The sequence below is a fragment of the Protopterus annectens genome, chromosome 12.part0, assembly GCF_019279795.1.
Source record: "Protopterus annectens isolate FY-2018-M chromosome 12.part0, PAN1.0, whole genome shotgun sequence".
Lineage (NCBI taxonomy): Eukaryota > Metazoa > Chordata > Ceratodontiformes > Protopteridae > Protopterus > Protopterus annectens.
In genome coordinates, this window is record NC_056746.1 from 1080034871 (window position 1) to 1080048000 (window position 13130).

Below are 13130 nucleotides of genomic sequence, written 5' to 3' on the forward strand. Positions count from 1 at the left end.
AGTATTTGCATATATCTGTTTGGTGATAACTCTGGCCACTCCTGAAAGCCATGCTGCTGGTCCAACTACCATTGGTATTAATAGTAATTGTACACAGTATAATTGGGTACCCTTTTAAGAGCCTTAAAGTAGCTGCATGTGTTCTGATGGCAGTGATAACTACTGTATAGTCTGGGAAGAAGGGGGCACAGCAGATGAATCTGTGCCAGCCTTTCCCAGGTATGTGTGTGTATGTGTGTGTGTGTGTGTGTGTGTGTGTGTGTGTGTGTGTGTGTGTGTGTGTGTGTGTGTGTGTGTGTGTGTGTGTGTGTGTGTGTGTGTGTGTGTGTGTTTGTGTGTGAGTGTGTGCAAATCAAATCTCAAAGAGTGTGTATGTTAGCTGCTTGGAGCAGGGACACAAAGCACTAGTTTCACAGAGAGGGTGTGGGAGGACATAGCTTAGAACCCCAGCTAAGGACTCAACTCTGAGCTGTGCCAGTGAGGAGTCTTACTGGGGGTCTGGAAAGAGAAAGAGAGGAACCAGTCCCCAGATTGAGCGTGTTCCCTGTGTGCTCTTAAGGGAGATTGTGCTTGATGCAGAGAGGTCTTCATCTGGAAATACTTAGTGTATCCATTTGTATTCCAAGTGAACGTCCCTCTCCAGTGTCAGTGGTGTGGTTTCAGGCTCCTTGATTATTGGCCCAGCCTGGGGATGTCACAGAGTGATTAAGATTTCTAAGGTTGTATGCTGGTGCATCTCTTAATAGTCTGGAGGCTAAAGGTGGGAAATTCTCATTCTTGAAAAGTTTTAAGTTTATATAAAAGGATGTACAGCATATCAGTATATGCACATAAGGACATGTTCTGCAGTAGTAACACTGTGCATGACATAGCAGTACACCTTGCAGATACAAAGAGACATGATTTGTAGTAACAACATGACATACCTCAGCATCATATATACCTTGCAGACACAGGGATATGCTCTGCAGTATTAAAAGAGCATACAACATAGCAGTACATACACTCTACATGTATAGATAGATGGACATTCTCCACTATTAATAGGGGAGCATATAACATAGCAGTCCATACAATCTACATGTATAGATAGATGGACATTCTCCAGTATTAGTAGGGGAGCATACAACATAGCAGTACATACAATCTACATGTATAGATAGATGGACATTCTCCAGTATTAGTAGGGGAGCATACAGCATAACAGTATATACAATCTACATGTATAGATAGAGAGACATTTTCCAGTATTACTAGGGGTGCATAAAGCCTACATGTATAAAGGGAGACATTCTGCAGTATCAGTAGGGTGTTTTGTACAGCAGCAAAATGCACTATTACTTATGCACAGCATCTTAGGTTCTCTGAATATAGGCCAGCACTAATCACAGGGTGCACAGCAGTGCTGCATTGTACATTCCACATGCATACAAGAGGGAGTTTGCCACTAATTGCCGGATTTACAGCATAGCAGCACATGCCTTACTGTAAAACAGGGTACTAGTGACTTGGGTGGCTACACCATCTGCACAGGGTGTACAGCAGTGCAGTACTATGCATCACACATAGGTTCATAGGTGTGTACTAGGCTAATGGTCCTGGGGCCTTTACAAGCCTAGCCATAGGATTACCCTGGTATAGTGCCACCTGACTTTATTTCTCAGTGCCTCTGTCAAGTAGAGCTACTGGTGTTATCCTCGGGGTGAATTTTCTGTTTCCCATCCACTCATCAAAATTTCTCTTGAAGAGGATCAGCAGGGTGCTCTGTTTGACAGGTATGGGAAGTCTGTTCCATAGCATGGGCAGTCTCTGGGTTATAAACCTGTCCCTCCAGCATGTTCTGTTAATTGTGGTAATGAGGTTGAGGTCTCTGGAGCATGTGGTGTGGAGGGATTGGGATTTCTTTATCTGTAGCATTTCTAACAGAGCTGGGTCAGACATGGCTTTGTAAGTCAAGCAGAGATCGCCTCTAAGTAGGTGATATGTGACAGAGAATGGTTGGAGTTTTTTTAGTCTGTCCATATAGGACAAGTGTTTAAAGCTTAGGATCCTCTTTATGAGGTACTACTGCAGCCTCTCCAGTTGTTGCAGGTGTCTAGTGAGGTACATGCCAAATGGGGCATTGTACTCGATGATTGGCCTAATGAGGGTAAAGTAGAGGGAGACAATGACTTCTTTCTTCCTGGATGCAAAACCCTTAGTAATGAGATGTGCCACATAGGAGGACATTCTGACCACAGTGGCAATGTGGTGATCAAAAGAGAAGTTGCTGTCAACCTGTGTTCTCAGATCTCTTATAACATCTTCTGTGTTCAGTGGACTACCATCAATGTGGTAATTCATGGGAACCGGGTTTTTCCCAAAGGGGATGATGACACATTTTTTGGCATTGAGCTTAAGGCCATGGTTCTGACACCAGTCGTTGGTCACAGTGAGGCCATTCTGTAGGATGTCAACATCACTTGAGAAGTTAATAATAGCTCCCAGTTTGCAATCATCTGCAAACTTTGTCAGCCAGAGTCTCTTCGTGTTGGCCTGGACATCAGAGAAGTAGATACCAAACAGGAGAGGACCCAGGACCAAACCCTGTGGGACTCCACTCATGACTAATTGGCAGTCTGACTTGGAGTCAGCTACTTTCACTCTGTGGGTTCTATCTGTGAGCCAGTTAGCAACCCACCTAGTGAGATAGGGGTTGATGCCAAGCTTAGTGAGTTTTTCTATGATTCCTGAGTGGGGAATGGTATCAAAAGCCTTGGCCAGATCAAGTAGGCTGTATGAACCACCTTGCCTTCATCCACAGCTTTGGTGACTGATTCCAAGAAGTCGACCAAGTTGAGCAGGCATGATCTACCCTTCACAAAACCAAACTGTGCGGGATCCACAGTTTGGAGAGTCCCTATATCCTTGTTTATTGGATCCATGATGATATGTTCCATAGCTTTGCGTATCAGACTCGTCAGGCTAATGGGGTGATAGTTTCCAGGGTCTGTAGTCATTCCTCCTTTGTGGAAAGGGATGACTGTAGCAATGTGCCATTCAGTAGGGACAAAGCCTGAGGTGAGGCTGTGATTGAACAGGGCACACAGGTGAGGTGCCGGTTCACTCTGTAGTTCATGTAGAACACAACCAGGGATATCGCCAGGTCCCATAGAAGCTGTATTCTTGGCCTTGGACAGTGCTGTTTTAACCTGTGCAGTAGTAATACTGGGTGTATGGCAATCTACTGGTATTGTGATTGGTCCTTTGGGGGGGTAAAGTTGGAACTGAATCTGCCGGCCAGTATACTGGCAATATCTATTGGCTCGATATAGGAGGTACCATTGTGCAGTAGCTCAGAGCAAATCTGGTTATCGCCGTGGAGATTCTTTACATAACTATAGAAGGCCTTGTGGTTGTCTTTACTATCTGCTGCAATTCTGTTTTCATACTTAGCTTTAGATGATTTGATGAGGGATCTCAACTTTTTGTTGAGGCAGATAAGGGAGTTTTTCCAGTCTTGGGACTTCACCTTATTCTGTATCAGTTTCCTTCTTCTGTTGTAGAGTTTTTTATGGCAGGGGACCACCAGATTGGCTTCCTTTTTTTTTTTGAGGAGAGTGTCTTGGTTCTATTGGGTATAGCAAGATCCATATATAAATGGTACAAATATACTTTGTAATATGCATCCTGCGCATGGTACATAGCCTCTCAGCGCAGCATACAAGAGGGTTGCAGTATGCAACATGCACTACTGGGACCATGCTAACACCAGGAGTTGGCAGTGTCATTTTGAAACCTTATGAAATGCATTCTCCTGTGTACTAGTACTCACTTTATGTTATTACTGTCCTAATAAATGTACATTATCATCTAATATTATAACTGCCTCTAGAGATCTGATAATGTCACCACGTACTACAGACACATTTTTAACTGCTGTGCTACAACAGCACTGGATGCATAATTTCGGTGCCATAAAGAAAAAAATAGCATGTTTGTCTACTCTTTGTGAGTTGAAACATGTTCTTGCTGTCGTTGCAGATTACAAAAAAAGCAGTTTAAATGAATCACCTCTCATCTGGAAGACAAACAACTTTCACAGTTCTAATTTTTCTAACAACTGTTCTTATTTAGATATACTTATTTAATTTAATTTAATTTTATTTTATTAAGGGAATAGGGTACTATATGGTGCCCTCACTGATCAAAGGAGGCAGCTCATGAAAACTTGCCCTATTTATGCGTGTTTATACAAACCTAGTGCTGCTATATTTAAGCAAGGGATACAAATAAAGCCTCATACATGAGAGTACAGGAGGAGAATAGTTCCCCTGCAAATATACTTGGCTTCTGCCACTTGCAGCAATAACTGTTTTTTTTTGGACCCCCTAGGACATTATCCTGACAGCCCAGTTCCCCATTGCCCTATGTCTATGGCAGGTATATCAGCTAACATCCTACCTGCCTCCCCCATACTCACTACAGTATTGCTGAGGCAAGTCATGAATCCTATGAGCACTCTGGGGGCTCAGATATCTGGAGAGTCCTTTTTGTTATGCCATAGCCACTTCCCTTTCCCCACCACCTTTACACTCATCAAGTGTGTCCATGTACAACTCCCCTCTTTGGCTACGTCTCCCCTTAGGGAGCATCATGGAGCACCCTCCTACTTAGGACGGGCATGTCAGTCTCTCCCTGATGTTTCATCAGTCACCCGGGCCACTAATTAGGCTATTGTCTGCACGTTATCCCTCTATGCCACCATAGCTGCACAAGGATAACTGTTTTTGATGAGTGAGGACACCATAAATTTAACTAGGTCAATTTCAAATATGGAAGATTATGTCTTTTTGTTATTTCTTACTTCTTTCTTAAGTATTTACATGAGAATGTCCAGATTCTTCAAATCATTTTGTTGGTAACAGCTTATTTTCCTTTTTAAAGTTTGTTTTAATATGAAAAATATATATTTTTTCTGGCTTATTTTACTCATTATGTCTGGAACACACATATTCCAGATACATGCATTAACCGAATTTGGAGTTTTTATGTTATGTTTAAAGTCAATAGTCAAATTTAAGCAATGGGTAACAGTATGCAGATGTATCATAGTACATTCACACATCCTAAGATATGCAACTTAAATGAATGAAGAGGTTTGTTGGCATGGAAACAAAAACTGCATGTGCACAGGCTACGCTGTGATAAATAAATTACTATGTGATGAATTTTAGTCTGTTAACAAAGGTCCTATTCTCACCCCTTCCTGTACCACCTTATTAATGTGTTCTAACCCTAAACATAACCTTGTCTCTCCCCTTAAACTTAATCCTAGACCTTATCTTACCATAGGAAAAACCCTTTCTGTAACACTGTTGCTACACAAGACACTAAACCCTTTCTTAGTCCTTACTTCTACCAGACACATACAGCCCAATACAGACTACCATGTATGCTCCAAAATATCACATATTCAGTTGAAATCCATTCAAATTAAATATATTGCTTTAACTAACAAAAAACCTGATACACATATACATACAAAAATGAATCTATCCCATACAGCAACATGCACATTAATACCTGTAACAATGTTTATTTTGTTGCTGGGATCAAGGCCCTATGAATTCCCACACCTCTGCTACCTTATATATATCAGCTCATGGGTCACACAACAGAAGGAAAAGGACATATTCTCAGTCTGTATTGTGCCACAATCTCAGGCAGCATAAAACTTGATCGATCACACACAACTTAGTCAATTAACCATTCAACGGCATTTTTAACTTGGCAAAAATGCACACAGCTAAGTGTTTATTCTTTGTGTATAAATTAATTTTTCAGTAATAAAAACAAACAAATACAGGACATGACTCGAGTTTGTTTCTTTTCTAAAAATCTACAACTGGCGTATGAAAAATGAAGCATCAGACATATTGTGGATTGCTGAGCAAAGTTTATCTTGCCTTGCTGTAGCTTTTTATTTTTTATTACTGCAGATAGTTATAAAGCAGAAGACATATTTATTTATATGTTTATGCATTTATGTATTTATTTATTGGGGTATGTTGATTTGTTTACAAAAGTACTGTGGTGCATGTGGGTCTATAATATTTAATCGAATGGCTGTTCAGTGAATAGCCATTCATCGAACACATATTCGGTGAAGCTGCTTTTCATTGAATGGTGAATTTTAACTAGGGCACACTAGTGGTTGTCCACAGTTGGAATTTGCCCTTTTCCCCACTGTAGTGCGATCTCAGAGTTGGTATATTGGGAGGCATGTAGCCCCCAAATTGGCAGGTTTTAAATTTTATTTTATTATCTTTTGCGGTCGCTCGATTGGCCAACTGCTTGTTTGCTGTACATAAAATTTGCCATTTGATGAAGAGCAGCTTTACTGAATAGGTGTTTGACGAATGGCTATTCACTGAATAGCCATTCGGCGAAGTGATATAGACCAGGTGTATGTCTGCACAGAATAGTAGTATATGCTCAGTATGACAGCCATGCTTATGATTATCCCTGACTATGAATACCAGACTTTGCAAATGAGGTCACTACTTGAGGAAGGTCAGTTTTCCACAAGGTGAAGAACTTTTGACTTTATTAAATTAACAGCTGCATACCAGCTTGTCCCATGTGTGAATGCAAGATTCATAATACTCTTTCAATCAATTTTTTATTTTTTTTATTTTAATTAGAGTAGATTTTGTACTCCAGATATTTGTGATTGTGACATGGAACCATATAAAATGCTACTCACAGTACTGATGTTATGCGGAACAATATTTATGCACTCTGTACCCTGTCTTGCTTTATATCGACATTATTTTCTGTGCTTTGTACATATGTGATAGATTCCTGCTCCCTCAAGATCCTGCTTTAGGTAAAGCATTTAATCACAAATGACTCAATGTCATATTTTTACAGGAATGCATAGGCAGTGATTCCAGAACACACCTTAGTATTTCAGAGTCAGAGCCTGCTGTGTTTTATATAATATCATTGTATGTACCACAGCTATACCCCTTTTCGTAGATTTCCATGTACATGAAAATGGCATTAAATTGTGCAGCTCCCTATATTATTTGGACTGGATTAAAAAAAAACTAGTGAAGTTTGATATTGTTTGGTGAATGCTTTGGTGCTTTGCAGCTGCTATGGTGTCTGCTGGTTGCATAAGAACAGTGGCGCAATTCTGAAAAGTCCATTAATTGTTACCCAGAAAAAAAATGAAAGCTGTTTTCTCAACAAAAGAATGACAAGTGTCTCTGATAGTGGACTTATATAAGACAGAGAAAAAAGTTTTAATGTGATCTGAAAAATGGCATTTTTTACACATTTCAAGAAGTGCTACAGCTTGATATCTCAGAAATGATGCAATATATAACTTTAAGACTGCATGTTTTGTGTTGGTCAGTTATGGTACAACATATAACTTTAAGAGTGTACATGTTATGTTGTAGAGCAGTTATGGTATAAGATAAAACTTTAATACTACAAGTTTTGTGTTGCAGGACAGTTATGGTACAAGACTGCACTTTTTGTTGTAGGGCAGTTATGGTACAATATACAACGTTAAGTCTGTGTGTTTTGGGTTGTAGGGCAGTTATGGTACAATATACAATGTTAAGACTGTGTGTTTTGGGTTGTAGGGGAGTTATGGTACAATATACAACGTTAAGACTGTGTGTTTTGGGTTGTAGGGCAGTTAATGCGCAAGATACCACTAAGACTGCATCTTTTGGGGTGCAGGACAGTTATGGTACAATATGTGTTTCTGAACTTAACTGTCTCTATAGTTGCCCACCCTTTATGTTCATCTGACCGCATATTTCCTTCCCTTTCCTCTTTCACTGGCTATTGTCAGTAAGTGCACAATTATCATTTTGTGAAATCACTCCTTTTTTGCTATTTCCATTTATTGGCCATCCCACTGTATTCCATAGAGCCAGAATATCAACTGCCCACCACCTTCTAATCTTTCTTGCCCTTTTAAAATTTGTGTCTCTCTTACTTAATTTGCTAAAGCTTGAGTTACCCCCACGTTCATATCTAACTACTTAGTGCACTATAAAACTCATAGGATATTAACCCATTTTTTCCATGTTACCCTTAAAATCTGCAACATCTAGTCCAAGATCACCTGTTATTAGAGAGCCCACATTCTGCATCTCAGTGCACATATTGGGATTAGTGTTTCTGGTTTGCACCTGGTGAGAGATGGAGCACAGAAACATTCTTTCCTGGAGACTGGTGATCACCAGACAGCTTAATAACTGCTTCATAGGTGTCAGCTTGGGATTTGTGATTATATTTTGCTCCTGGTGTGAGAAGGAGCAGAGGGCATTGATTCCTGACTGTCTTTGATTGGGCAGTAATTGTCTGTGTGGGGCCTTCCTGACTGGTCTGGTTGCTATTCAAGGGATCTACCAGGAGGAGGCTGCAACAAGCCTACAGACCCTTGCATCATCTGGCACAAGATTGTTGATCACCTGTGGCTTGCTTCTTATCTTGGGATTGGTGCTACTGTTTTGCTTCCTGTGAAAGAAGAAGCAAAGGAGCATTGTATCCCAGCAGCATGAATCTGTTGTGAGACAAGCACTAGTAGTAGCAAGGCAGTAACCAGTCATGGGAATCCTCTCTTTTTCATCATTCTAGACTAAGCTAATTATTTCTTTTCATTAAGCACTGCTTGATTAGCTGCTGTCCAATCTAACTTCAGAATAACTCCCTAAATACTTCATCCATAAATCACCAGGGTCTACTTATTAGTTTCCCCTCAAATGTTTGTCCTTTATAGATGCAGACATCTTCAGCTGACATTTCTCCTGTAAAAGCACCCTCAAAATTTCACCAGTACATAGTTGCACACAGGGCAACTAGTTTATAGTGACAAGCATTGCCTCCAGAGCTGCAAACCAGATACACTTGACATTACTTTATATTCTCACCACAACTGTCAAATCAATAAAAAAGGGCCTGTTGCCATGGATATGAACTTTCCCACTATATTCATTGCCAGATTGGTGGATATGGGCATCCTAAGGCAAAGTGGAAATTGACTCATGCTTATTATCAACCATCTAATTCTCAAACAAACTGTTAAGGTATGTGAGACATGTATTTACACAATGTCACTGGAGTCAAAATCTTCACATAAAAGCAGTCAATGTCATTTGTGTTGTCAGTAGTACACATACTGCACCAACTGCACACATTTCAAAGAAGACACATATACCAACATATGATGGGGAACTTAAATGTAACCTTCCTAAACCCCAGATACCTCCAAGATGAAGCACACATAACAAATACCTTTAGCAACCCTGAATGCACTCTTTCAAAACAATACCTGCATCAACATTTACAGCCAAATCGCATAAAACCTCTACTTCTAAGCCCATAAGGCAAGCCACCACACAATCTGACAATCAAGTCATTGGAGATGCCACTATGAAGTGTACTGATGTTCATCTCACCAGGCTGAGTAAGGAGAAAGTCACAGTCAGTTGCTTATGAAGCCAGGATCAGTTGCATTACACATGCATGCAGGTCATTGGACCACAAGTACCAGCATGACTCTGTCATAGTCCATGTAGATGTAAATGATCTGTGACGTACCTTCCTAGACTTTATGAAGAAAAACATCATAGAGCTCTTGAAATATGTTTCTCAGGCTGGTATGAGCCTAGCACTGAGCAGCATTTTACCCTTTCTAAGGATGATGCCACAATATGAACAGAAGATGACTGACTTTAATAGTTGTCTTAGTTTCTGGTGTCAGTCTAAGGGGATGCAGTATTTGTCAGCATGGAATGAAATGGTCAACAGACCATGCTGCTTTGCCAGGGATGGTCTATAGGCTTTCTGATATTAGCTAAAACATTGTCCTTCCTTCAAAAGTGCCTTTTTTAAGCAATGCTAAACTGAAAGCACTTCTGACATAGCAAATAAAAAACAAGAAAATCTAAAGGTGTTACTGCTCAGTGCTAGGAGTCTAAATAATAAACTCCACTCCTTACAAACTCTGCTTATCCTAGTGAATGCTGAAGTCTGTGTGGTCACTGAGACATGGTTTAAAGCTGTAGAGAGAACACTGCCAGTGCAAGGTTATAATGCCTTCCACACAGTTAGACCAGTTACTATACAGACAGGGACTAAAGCTGGTGGTGTATTGATTTACATAAAAAGAAATATACCTCAAGGCTGGTAAAATAAGACAATGCACTTGAGCTTCTCCACATTCAAATCACCATAGGGAAAATTCCATATCATTTCCTTGCAAGCTATAAGTTCCCCTCTATGACCCAGGAAACCCATACCATGTATTTAAGCTTATTGGAAACACTCACCATCCAACACAGTACCATATTATTGGATGACTTTAATTACCCCAGTTTTATCTATGAATCATATACAACACCAAATGTGCAGGCACAGAGATTCCTGGATTTTGTATACGCAAACTCCCTGGACCAAATTGTCAGTACATCAACCGAGACCACAAACAAACTGGATGTGGTCCTTATTAATATGGAAGAGTGCTGCACACCTCCTAATGTAATCTCTTAGCTGGTAAGGCCAGACCACAAAATGGTCTCCATTGAAGTAAAAGTAAAGCATGGAACCCCAGATAACTCTGGAATGTTCAGGAACTAGTCTAAGGCTAAATTTCAAGGCTCCATAAATCCTGAAAACATCTACAGGCTGTTGAGGGGAGATCTATGGCTGGCATACAAGGCATTGTCAGACCCCACCCTGACAAACCTCCTACATATCCGCAAAGCAAACTGCACCAGAATTAACCATTTCAAAGACTTAAACCTTGTCTATGATATAAACAGGACCAGCTGGAGAATCAGGTATGTATCCCAGAGACTACCACTTCTCTGGAACAGGCTCCCCATCCATGTGAAGCAGATTTCCTCACTAACAAATTTAAGTGTAACTTGGACAATTGGATGGGGAACAGGAAAGTCATCTCTGGTTTAGCGCCGATGTCTGTAAAGCTACAGAGGAAGATTGCCCTGACTATGACCCAGGGGTCAGTTGGTGGCTTGAACTCTTAATGGCATTGGAGGGAGAATGGGGATATGTTCATCCTTGGGGGAGAGTTTGGGTCCAAGCCAGATGATGCCTTCACCCCTAACTTAGCTACTACCAGATGGCAGGGGATTGAGTTTATTTGTTGGGGCCGGTGAAGGTGAGACATGGGTGGGTGTGGCCAGCCATGCTATTGACAGTAGTCCTTGTCAGCTTTATGAAGGACCATGTACATGCTTATTTATAGGCGTAAATGGTCAATACAATGATGTAGGTGACAGTGCCACCACTCAAGAGGAGGTGTTATGGCCTTCAAACAAAACAGCTCTTATTCACTAGCATGAACACCTGAGTCCATGATGTGTGCCTAAATAAAAGCCCCTCTGCACAGCTCATGGGCTCAACAGGCTTGAGTCTAATTGGAAATGGGTTGATGGTCAAGAGGTAAATTAGGGAAAAAGGACTTAGAAAAGTTAAGTAGTACTTTGCTGCAACGGCCTCAACAAAAATAGTAACGATAAGCCAATAATAGTTTTGCTAAAGATCTTTGTATTATTATTTTTAGTACTTCCCAGCACTTGGATTTACCATCAGGTGCACCAGTGTGGCAGTGCATTGCCTCATTGTTTAGATACTAGCCTTATGCCATCATTCAAACTGTGCTTGTCTGGTTCTCATGTTACAGCTCCCTTGATTATAATGATTTCTGGTATGCTGCATTTTCTGCAAAAATGGAAGTTAAGCACTCCAGAATCAGACAACCCAGTCCATTGTACTTATCCCTTGCTTCTACAACCCTGCCATGCCTTACCAAGGTCAGCATACAGTGTCAGTGCTGTAAGGACACATTACCTGTCATTGCATTTTGTTTCTCCCACGGCTTTCTTTCATACTATCACTTTGTAACATTGTATCTGATTCATACGTCATGATTCTAATACCTTTGGGTTAAATACCCTTCCATGGGCTGAAGCCTTCCACTTTTACTGTGCAACATAATTTTGTAAAGTCTGTAGGATGCAGTGACGAATGTTGCTTCGCTAAATACACTTCGTCATCATTCTTTCCCCTTGCAAAACCGTCTTGTCTTTTTGGCTGTCAGAGTACCAGCAGTCAAAATACAGCTAGAAAAGCTAAAACCTGGCATATCCTAACGACATAAAAACATACGGACATTGTAAACTAAAGACAAAAGACTGTCCTTGGCACCATCAAAAGCAGCACCTGTTGTAATGCTGAGGTCACCATGGTGATACTCATGTGATACTTATAGGGCATAAGAAGATCAACAAGTGTGTATGTGGTGACTTTCATATTCAGGGATGCCACTATTTTGAAGAGCAGTTTACTTTGCATAAGAAGTTTTCACCACATATGTTAGAACACACGCACGCATACACACACACACACACACACACACACACACACACACACACACAGCCACACACACATGCACACGGGTCTATATTACATAGTCGAAGTTCTGTAACTTTGACTGACATATGTCCGAAGTAACAAAACTTCGACTATGAATATATATATATATATATATATATATATATATATATATATATATATATATATATATATATATACCAACTCCAGGATCGCACGACCTTGGGGAGGGGGACAAAACCCTGTTATTTGCCTTGAATACTGGTTTTCGATCAAATGTAATTTGGATCAGATGAGTTTAGATCAAATGAAATTTTGATCAAATGAAGATAACCCATTTGAACATATGTCAGTTGAAGTTACAGAACTTTGACTATGTAATATAGACCCCACACACACACACCTACACAAACTTTCACACATGCTCATTTTTGGAAAGTCTACATTGGCTGCTTTTCAGGAATGCTAAACTTTCATGCAAACAAATGTTGAGTCATTTCTATATTTTATAATATTGTTCTGTTTACAGTGCCAGGAATTGTTAGAATTACCATTCACTATCACTTTCTCCCCAATTTGCCCCCAAGCATCTGTAACTTTATCAGCTCCCTTGACCGATTAGGTTGCTGGAAACTCATCAGCTCCACAGATTCTGCTGTAGAGCACTCCCATTATATTCAATAAATGATCTGTCTGCCTTTCTC

The 13130-nt window shown here is 40.4% G+C and overlaps 1 protein-coding gene across 1 annotated transcript in view; it reads left to right on the forward strand.

Annotated features, from left to right (window-relative positions):
* The window catches only part of MMP24 (matrix metallopeptidase 24), a 536329-nt gene that overhangs the window by 12381 nt on the left and 510818 nt on the right, over positions 1 to 13130 (forward strand). The gene's annotated exons all lie outside the window — the stretch shown is intronic.